The following is an 11,066-nucleotide window of genomic DNA, read 5'->3' as shown; positions in this document are numbered from 1 at the left end:
GCCTAGTAGAACAATAGGGGGCACTGCTCCTCTGATAGGTACTCTAGAACTATCTCTGGAGCAGGACCTATTGAGAAGGACGGTGCGAGCAATCAATACACCAGGATATGCAACAATATGATGCAGGAACATGACATTAAGATGTGATGTGGTTTGTGCTAATGCATCTAGCATTCATTTTGGATAAAGTACATTTCAACCAAGGGTTCAAACGCAACTCTAGATTAAACCCTTTAGAATGCCATTTATGAGTTTTCCTATATTTAGTAGGTATAAAGTGGTTTGTCATGCATGAAAATGGTAAGGATGGATAGACTGATATTTTCTGATAATTTTTCATATATAAATTATTTCAGTCTGAATTTCTATGAACTTTTGATGTTTTTACTAATTTCTAGAATTTCCTGAATTATAAATAATCCAGAAAGTTATTTACTGCAAAAGCACCGCGTAATGCCTACGTTAGCAAGTTAACTGCACTGACTGGGGTCAAACCTGACATGCAGGGCACACACGTCAGTGATACGGGTTTAAACAGGGGGTTAAATTGGCATAACTAAAAGATTAGGCGCGTCGGGGCCCACTATCAGTGGCAGTGAGGTGGCTAATTAGGGGGGGGGGTTGGTCATAATGACATACCACGTCAGCTGTCGCTGAAGTTTGGCTGGCGACGACCGAAACCACGAAGGAAACTCGCCCGACCTGCGCATCAGGCGGCGGCTGGGCGCGGGGAGACCATCAGTACATAGGCCACACTCCCGCGCATCCAGGGAAGATAGCATAGGGTCGTGGGGCGCCCGGAGTTGACGTCGTCGAGCACATCCGCGGCGGCCAAAGCTACGGCTCAACAAAACCGAGCCCACGGAGCACGACAGGAAGTGTAGGCGGTGGAGTTGGGTTCGTGGGGACTTGCTGAGCTCGCGGAAGGGCTTTGATGTGAGTTGTAGCCGTGGTTGTCACGGTGGCACCATGGACGGCGGCAGAGAGGCTTTGGCCATGGCGGGTGTGGCAGCTAGGGCATGCAATCAAACGTGGGAGCAAGGGGAACGGCGGCGGGGCTCAAAGCAAATCCGAAAGAGTCAACAACAAGCTCAAGGGAGGTCTGGTGCGGCCGGAACATCGAGGGCGATCTCGGGCGGCCGACGATAAAGACAAGGGCATAGGGGGCTCCATATGGCGTATGACAACGCACAACTCGACAGAGATGACGAGGGAGACTCGGCGAGGCTTGTGGACACGTTAGAGAGGCGATGCCATGGCAGTGGGTGCGGCAATAGTGAGTGGCAGTGACGGTAGTGATCAGCCGTGGCGAGGATCGAGCAAGGAGAGGGCCAGGGGATAGTGAGGGGGTCAGACGGTAGCGAGGAGGTGAGCGGTGGCGTCGCACTGGCCAGGGGAGGCCAGGCAGGCTATTGCATGCCACGCCAAATGCGCGCACGCGCAAGGCACGCGCCCCGTCCGACTGGTGGGAGGAGGGAGACGACTAGCAATGGGCCAGTGGGCCACATAGTGCCAGGCCGGCCAGCGGGCTGCCAGGTAAGTTTCCCCTTTTTCTTATTTTTTTTCTGATCTTTTTTTTTCTGTCATTTGTTTTTATTTAGTTTTAGGAACTAAATCATTTGCGTTGCTTCTGATAATTTTTGCAGGGACTAAAGGGGTTATTCCAAAGCCCCTCACCAAAAAAGAGGATTATAGAAGCAATAAATATTTATAACATTTATTTGGTCCAATTCAAAATACAATATGTGTTAATTCAAAAATCCAAAATGTTAGGGAAAAATGTGCGTCATCTCTGCTTACTGTTTCCTGCATTTATAAAAAATGATGAACATTTTTTAAAGCCACTTTGGGTTCACTGAAAATAATTTAGTTGAACCTATTTGAATTCCTTTGATGCCAGTGTTTGATCATCCCTATTTCAAATTTCAGACAAAGTTAAACATGATGCAACATCAATGGCTAGCCTAGAGCATACCAGACTAGGGATGTGACAACTCGCACCACTCAAAAGAATCTCGTCCCGAGATTCAGGAGTCGGCGGAAAAAGAGTGGGGTACTCCAGTCAAAGACGATCTTATCGCTCCCAGGTAGCTTCTCTCTCAAAATGATGAGACCACTGAACCTTCAGAAACTCGATGTTCTAATGTCAAGTGACACACTCCGCTTGATCAAGAATGCGAACATGGTACTCCCGATATGTGAGGTTATCTTGGAGATCAAGTGTTTCACGGTCCACTCCATAGATGGGATCCGAGAACCAACGCCTGAGTTGAGAGACGTGGAAGACATCATGAACTCGAGAAAGATGTGGGTGTAACATTCCAAATTTTCAATTTGGAATGTTATACATTATATCATCTTTGCATATCATATTTTATTGCATTTTGGTTTGATCCTAGAAATTCTACGCAACTCAAGGACCCACGGAGAGAGTTGGGGATTTCGTTATTTTCATATTTGAGTTTTTTCAAATTTTGAAAAGAGAATCATTTGATTTTAATTATTTTATCTTCGTATATTTCTTTTATAAAAATAAAAGAGAGGGAAAAAATGACTTTCCCAAAATAAAGAAATATTGGAGATTTAATAATAAAATCAAATAAGATTTTATTTCAGAGTTTTATCGCTATTTTATTTGAATTAGGAAAAATGTGAGTTTTTCAAAATTGCAGTTTAGGCCCAAATAAATGTTCGCCTTGTCCAACATATTTTTAGAGGACGGGGAAAATTTATTTTGGAATTTTTAGAGTCCGTTTAGTATTTCTTTTCTTTCTTTTCCTGCACGTCGAAATTATTTTTTAAAAAAAGTCAAACCAACTTCGGGCCTTATTCGGCCGGGACTCCGCCCGGCCGGCCCCTTTATATAGCGCGCCCCGAGCCACCCCAGCCTAGCCCACCCCGCCGCCGGTGCTGCCGTTGCCTCGCCCGCCGCCCGACACGCCGCCGCAGTCGCCGACCGCCGCCGCCGCCGCCCGTTGACCGTCGCTGCCGACGTTGACCACCGGAGGTAGCCGCCACTGCCGCCGCGATTTTCGGGAGAAAACCGTTGGTTTTATTAGGAACCCCGTTTTATTTTTTATATATCGGTTTTATTTTTTCCCGGTTTAGTTTAATTAGCGAACGCCCATTCATTAGTACGTTTTAACGAACGATCTTCACCATTTAGCCACAAACAGCGAATGTTCGTTCGTTAGCCTGTTCGTCAGTTTTTCTTTCTCTAGGGATTTTCCATGATTATTATCGATCGCGATTTCTGCCCTGATTTTCGTTTTAGTTTATCTTTTCGCTCGTTTATCGAAATCAGGCGATTCAAGCGCCTAGAGTTTTGTCTCGAAGCCCTCTTTCTGTTTAACCAACTTAAACAAGTTTTTGCTACAGTGAAAATTTGACAAAGGTCCAGATTAGTAAATGAAGTTTGTTTCTTTCGCCGTTTGAGTTTCGTTGCTTCGTTTGATTTGATTCTTTTTGCAAAACGAAGTTCTTGAGTTGAACTTTTTGGTTAGACCTCTTATTTGAGTTTTACCCGTTCAATAGATGGGTTTTTATTTTATGCTTGTTTGTTTGCGATAGAGTATCCGGAGTACGTAGTCTGCTACTACGAGTCTCTAGGTTTCACGGATCATCTGCAAGGCAAGTAACACTTTGATCATATCTCTTTACTACCCAGTTTTATTGCATTAGATTAATCCTCAAACAATTGCATGGTTAGGATCTGTTTAATATGTGGGTTTTGGGAAGTAGATGAGGTAGTACCTATTGTCCTGTTTATTATCGAACCTTTGGGAGTTACTTCTATGTTTACTTATATTGCTTTGCTATGCTTGTAGACGTGGATTGGGTGAGTCTATCCATGATAGATGTGAGTATTGTTAATTATTGTTCAACTTAAGGTGGCAACTTCAATACACATCCGGGTGGATTGAGGCACCTTGGGAACCCAGTGTTGCCTGTATTTTTGGAAAGCCCGGGGTACCTGTGGTTCTCCTATGGACTGCAACCCAGGCTCAAAGGGATCCTGAGAATTTTCATGCTAGAAACTTTCGTGTGCAGCCGCAAGTTACTATGGGCTCTAGCATAGTTGATTAAGTCGTGTGAACTCTTACAGTGAGATGTAGGTGGTACTGTCTACCCATCGTAAGGTGCTAACGCTTCTGAAAGTCTATGTCTCGGTCATCCGTTTCTCAAACAACATGTAGTGCAAGAATCCAACGGAGGAGATCGAGTCTTGTGGGAAAAATTGCGCAAACCTCTGCAGAGTGTACAAACTAATCATGGTTAGTTGTGTCCCCGGTTATGGACGTTTTGAGTATCTTGTACTTGGATTATCATGTGAATCTCTTCATGTTATTTAATTTAATTTTTTGGTTTAACGATGATGCTTAATTGGGATTGAGAGGGGATTACCTTCTCAATGTTTAACAACCACCAGGATAGTTAAATAAAAATTTATTCCTTTGTTGTAGGGAAAAATTGGCTTTATGCAAAACTGTAACCATAGATCTTTCCACTAGCCATATATGCATGTAGTGATAGCCTGCATTACTCTCTATGTGTTACATTGCCAGCATATTCCATGTGCTGACCCATTTTCGGGCTGCAACGTTCATGCTGCAGACTTTTCATACGACGAGTAAGATGCCTTATGTCGTGATCTTTCACTCAGTGATGCCGTTGGAGTTGATGGACTCGCTTTATCTTCCAAGCCTTCCGTTGTTATCGTATTTAGATGGCCTTAAGCCATATTTATTGTAGTAAGTTCTCTTTTGAGACATTCGATGTAATAAGTGTGTCATTGCTACTCTGTTATAAATCCTTCAAGTACTGTGCGTGTCAGCATTTCTGATCCAGGGATGACACTGATGCACAGAGATCAGACTGTTTGAGGTCCGGTCGCTACAAGATGGTATCAGAGCACACGCTGACTGTAGGACACGACCACTAAGCTAAAGCCCTATATCACTACTCTCTTCTCATTTCTAACTCCTCTCCCTTCTCTACTCTTTAGGATGGCGGATGCAAGGAACAAGTTCACGCAACCAGATGAAGATACACCCTTTGGACGCCACTTGAAGGAACTCACTAGATACCTGAACATTGGAGTACCAAGCTTCACCGGGGCCTACATCGCCACTTTACCAGAAGAGGAGCGTTGGATGATTCAAGTTCAAGTTCCAGAAAGGATGTTCATGCCAGTCACTGAGCCCATAGAGTTTTCCTTTGACGCACCAACCTGGAGTCTAGGAAAGAATATGGCAGCCCACATCACTATGGGACACATTGGAGAAGTGTACCACAAGGATATCAAGGATACTATCTACCAGATTTGTGGGCGCCGAGATGAGCAATGGGAGATGATCAGCACCAGGAAGGATAGATCTATTGCAGCTTTCATCCAGGAGTTAAACCAGCACATTCGTCGCCAGGAGAATCAGATGTGCGCAGGCATGATAGATCTGAAGAAGGCAATGACCAAGATCACCAAGCTGGAGGAAGAACTAAAATCTACACGCGATGGACATGAGGAGGAAATCGTAACATTATTGGAGTAGAATGACGACCAGATAAAGAAGATCGGAGTATTCATGGGATACCCCGCGCCAAGTGGAGATGACGACGATTCCACTTGCCCGGAGAACTACATCATCATCGACGACACCGACTCTGACCTTGACGATAGAGATGATGACTTTGTTGATGAAGCTTGAGTAGATATCATGGAGTCTTTGACCGATCAATTTTTCTAGTCGACCACCATAATAGTAGTAGTATTCCCCCATGTATATAGTATAGTCCGAGCACTTTTATAATGATAGTTAGACCGTTGTATGCCCTTGTTTGAATTTATTGAAGTGATATGTTTGTGTTTGTCTCATGTGCATATGGGTAGTATTTATCTCTCTAGACCTCATTCTATTCTACTTTCTCATCTTTTCTAAACCCTCAGATACCTCCGAGACGTGACAATGGATTTGCTTTCCCATCGGAGCTCACTCAGTTGATCCAGCAGCAGAATGCATTGATGCAGATACTAGTCCAGAATCAGAATCAGGGGAACAACAACAACAACAACAACAACAACAACAACAACAACCCACCACCACCACCTGTTGATCACTTAGCCCGTTTCTTGAGGGTCAATCTGCCGGTGTTCTGTAGTAGCACCGAGCCGATAGTTGCCGATGATTGGCTCCGCAAGATTGGAAGGGAGTTGACCACTGCAGGATGCACTGATGCGGAGAGAGAGTGCGTTTTGCCGCACATTAGCTTGATGGACCAGCATCATCATGGTGGGAGAATTTCACAGCCACTTACCCCATCGACACTGTCACATGGGACCAGTTTCAGCAAGCTCTCCATACTGCCCATGTTTCAGCAGGAGCTATGGCCATGAAGAAGCGCGAGTTTCGCAATTTGCACCAAGGAGGACGTACAGTTGGCCAGTATGTGGATGATTTTAGTAAGCTAGCACGTTATGCCCTAGATGACGTTGCCACAGATGCAGCTAAGCAGGACAAGTTTCTGGAAGGACTGAATGCTGAGCTGAGCATGCAGTTGATGGTGGAAACCTTCAACAACTACCAGGAGTTGGTAGATAGAGCTCTCATGATTGAAGCGAAGCAGCAGCAGATTGACCGCCGCAAGAGGAAGTATGGACATGGGAAGTACAATTCTGGAGCTCAGTAGAAGCCTCATTTTACCCCGAACTCGGGAGGACTTTTTCAGCATACCCATGGAGGCCATAATCATAATGGAGGGAGTTCGCACAACCATAGTGGCACCAATAATGGCAATGGGAATGGAGGGAGCAGCGGTCAGAACCGTACCAACCCAGCCACCCCAGCCAAGAAGGATTTGAGCCATGTCACTTGCTACAAGTGCCAGAAGACTGGACATTATGCCAATGAATGTCCTAAAGCTAAGAATGGAAATGGCAATGGAAGCTCTGGGAAGAAGCCGAACCCTTTTCACAGGGGACAGGTGAACCACGTTAACTTGGAGGAGGTTGAAGCCCAGCCAGATGAAGTAATAGGTAAGTTTTTGCTTAAGTCATTACTGCAATCATTCTTTTTGGTACTGGTGCATCGCATTTATACATATCAAGGGGATTTGTGGATAAATATAAACTTCCAACCCAAGCCCTTAGGTCACACATGTTAGTAACCTCGCTAGGAGCAGAGTATATGGCTAGTCTATGGTGTGATCGGCTACCATCAAGGATTGGTAACTACGTGTTTCCCTCAGACCTAACTGTATTGGAGTCACAAGGACTGGATGTGATATTAGGCATGGATTGGTTATCGAAGTATGGAGGGAACATTGAATGCGCCAGTAAGTCGATTTTTCTTACCACCCCAGAAGGAAGAAGGATCAAGTATGTATCCCGGCATGTGCCGAAGAGGACTCAAGTGAATTCGTTATCAGGGGTTGTACAGGAGGAAGTACCAATGGTGAAGGATTTCCCTAACGTATTTCCATAAGAGTTGCCAGGCATGCCACCGGATAGAGACATTGAGTTTTTGATTGAGCTTTTGCCAGGCACAGGGCCAATATCTAAGAGACCGTACAGGATGCCCGCAAAAGATTTGGAGAAAATTAAGAAGCAGATTAAGGACTTACTGGATAAAGGCTATATTCGCCCAAGTTCGTCACCTTGGGAATCACCAGTGCTTCTAGTGGAGAAGAAGGATGGATCATTGAGGATGGTTGTTGATTATCGAGGATCGAATGAAGTAACAATTAAGAACAAGTACCCACTGCCGATGATCAATGATTTGTTTGACCAATTGCAAGGAGCTAAGGTATTTTCGAAGATTGATCTGTGATCAGGATACCACCAGTTGAAGATTCGAGAGCAGGATATACCTAAGACAGCTTTTACCACAAGGTACGGGCTATATGAGTATACTGTTATGTCATTTGGTCTAACTTACGCACCTGCCTATTTTATTAACATGATGAACAAGGTGTTTATGGAGTTTCTGGATAAGTTCGTCATGGTGTTCATTGATGATATTTTGGTCTGCTTGATGAACGAAGAGGAGCATAAGGAGCATTTGCGTTTGGTACTTGGAAAGCTCAGAGAACATCAGCTATATGCCAAGTTCAGTAAGTGTGAGTTTTGGTTGAAGGAAGTTGGATTCCTCGGACATGTGAGATCCGGAGAAGGAATGGCAGTAGACCCCACCAAAGTTGTCACTGTGACAAACTGGGAAGCATCCACAAAAGTTGGAGAGATCCAGAGTTTTCTTGGACTCGCAGGATACCACCGGAGGTTCATTAAGAATTTCTCGAAGATTACAAAACCCATGACGGAGTTGTTGAAGAAGGACACCAAATTCAAATGGACTGAGGAATGTGAGGCCAGTTTCCAGGAGTTGAAGAAACGTTTGGTTACATCACCGGTGTTGATTCTGCCAGATCAGCGCAAAGATTATGATGTATATTGCGATGCTTCTCGTCGAGGACTTGGAGTTGTGCTTATGCAGGAGGGGAGAGTTGTTTCGTATGCCTCATGACAACTTAAGCCCCATGAGTTGAATTATGCCATACATGATTTGGAGTTAGCAGCCGTAGTGCATGCATTGAAGACCTGGAGATATTTCTCATCGGAAACCATTGTGAGGTGTACACGGATCACAACAGTTTGAAGTACATCTTTACACAGAAGGAGTTGAATCTTAGGCAAAGGAGATGGTTGGAGCTCATTAAGGATTATGATATGAGATTGCATTATCACCTAGGAAAGGCTAACTTAGTAGCCGATGCGCTGAGCCACAAGAGTCATGTCAACACACTCATGACCGGAGAGTTACCCAAGGAGTTAGCCGAGGATCTTCATGAGGTATGTTTGGAGATAGTTCCGACAGGCTATGTAGCAGCTTTAGAGATTCAGTCTACATTGATGGATAAGATCAGAGAAGCTCAGAAGACCGAAAAGGAGATTGCCGGGATAAAGGAGAATATGAGCAAAGGAAAAGCTAAGGGATTTCGTGAGGGTGAGCACGATACCTTATGGTTTGAGGATCGCGTTTATGTGCCTAATGACCCGGAGATCAGGAAGTTGATTCTGTAAGAGGCCCATGCTTCACCATATTCGATTCACCTAGGAAATATCAATATTTATCTTGACTTGAAGGACACTTTCTGGTGGACCGGAATGAAGAAGGATATTGCGGAGTATGTAGCAGTTTGTGATGTATGTCAGAGAGTAAAGGCAGAGCATCAGAAGCCATCAGGATTGCTACAGCCATTGCCGATACCCGAATGGAGTGGGATAAACTAGGCATGGATTTTATCACGGGATTGCCCAGGACATGTTCAGGCTATGACTCGATATGGGTTGTACTTGATTTTTTGACAAAGGTAGCTCATTTCATCCCAGGGAAGACCACTTACACCAGTGAAAATTGGCCAAGATATACATGACTAGGATCGTATGTATGCATGGAGTTCCGAGGACCATTGTATCACATAGAGGAACCCAGTTCACCTCAAAGTTCTGGAATCACTTGCACGAAACTTTGGGTACTAGGCTAGAGTTCAGTACAGCCTTTCATCCACAGACAGATGGACAGACCAAGAGAGTCAATCAGATTCTGGAGGACATGTTGAGAGCTTGTGCGCTAGATTATGGATCTAGTTGGGACGACAATTTACCTTATGCAGAGTTCTCGTACAACAATAGTTATCAATCCAGTTTGAAGATGACCCCTTTTGAAGCTCTGTACGGAAGGAGGTGCAGGACACTGTTGTTGTGGGATGAAGTTGGAGACCGTTAGTTGTTTGGACCAGATTTGATTAAAGAGTATCAAGAGAAGGTTAAGTTGATTCGTGATAGACTCAAGGTAGCCCGGTCCAGGCAAAAGAGCTATGCGGATTCTAAACGCAAGGAGACAGTTTACAAAGTCGGAGATAGAGTTTATCTTCATGTGTCCCCACTTCGAGGAGTTAAGCATTTTGGAGTTAAGGGAAAGTTAGCACCATGTTTTGTGGGACCATACAAAGTTTTGGAACGTATGGGAGAAGTTGCTTACAAATTGGAATTGCCTGAAGGATTGTCAGGAGTTCATGATGTGTTCCACGTTTCTCAGTTGAATAAGTGCCACCCAGAGATGGCTGATATCCCTCTGAGAGATACAGTGCCACTGGTCACTTGGATAGCGATTTGACCTATGAGGAGAAACCAGTCAAGATTCTCGAGTTTGCCAGTAGAGTGACGCGCAGCAAGGTTATCAAGTTCTGCAAAGTTAAGTGGAGCCACCTTACCGAGGATGAAGCCACCTGGGAGGGAGAGGAAGACCTACGGAAGGACCACCCTCACCTATTTTCTAGCCAACTCGAATCTCGAGGGCGAGATTCATCTTAAGGGGGGTAGGTTTGTAACATCCCAAATTTTCAATTTGGAATGTTGTACATTAGATCATCTTTGCATATCATATTTATTGCATTTTGGTTTGATCCTAGAAATTCTACGCAACTCAAGGACCTATGGAGAGAGTTGGGGATTTCGTTATTTTCATATTTGAGTTTTCTCAAATTTTGAAAAGAGCATCGTTTGATTTTTATTATTTTATCTTTGTATATTTCTTTTATAAAAATAAAAGAGAGGGAATAAAATGACTTTCCCAAAATAAAGGAATATTGGAGATTTAATAATAAAATCAAATAAGATTTTATTTCAGAGTTTTATCGCTATTTTATTTGAATTAGGAAAAATGTGCATTTTTCAAAATTGCATTTTAGGCCCAAGTAAAGGTTCACCTTGTCTGACATATTTTTAGATGACGGGGAAAATTTAGTTTGGAATTTTTGGAGTTCGTTTAGTATTTCTTTTCTTTCTTTTTTTGCATGTTGGAATTATTTAAAAAAAAAGTCAAACCGACTTCAGGCCGTATTCGGCCCGGACTCCGCCCGGCCGGCCCCTTTATATAGTGCGCCCCGAGCCGCCCCAGCCCAGCCCACCCCACCGCCCAAACCCAAGCCGCCGCCAGCCAACCCCGTCGCCGCCAGCCGCCGCCGACGCCGCCGTCGCTTCGCGTGTCGCCCAATGCGCCGCCGCCACCGCC

This window comes from Triticum dicoccoides, chromosome 3B, assembly GCF_002162155.2.
Source record: "Triticum dicoccoides isolate Atlit2015 ecotype Zavitan chromosome 3B, WEW_v2.0, whole genome shotgun sequence".
Taxonomy (NCBI): domain Eukaryota; kingdom Viridiplantae; phylum Streptophyta; class Magnoliopsida; order Poales; family Poaceae; genus Triticum; species Triticum dicoccoides.
Note: the sequence above shows the minus strand (reverse complement) of the source record.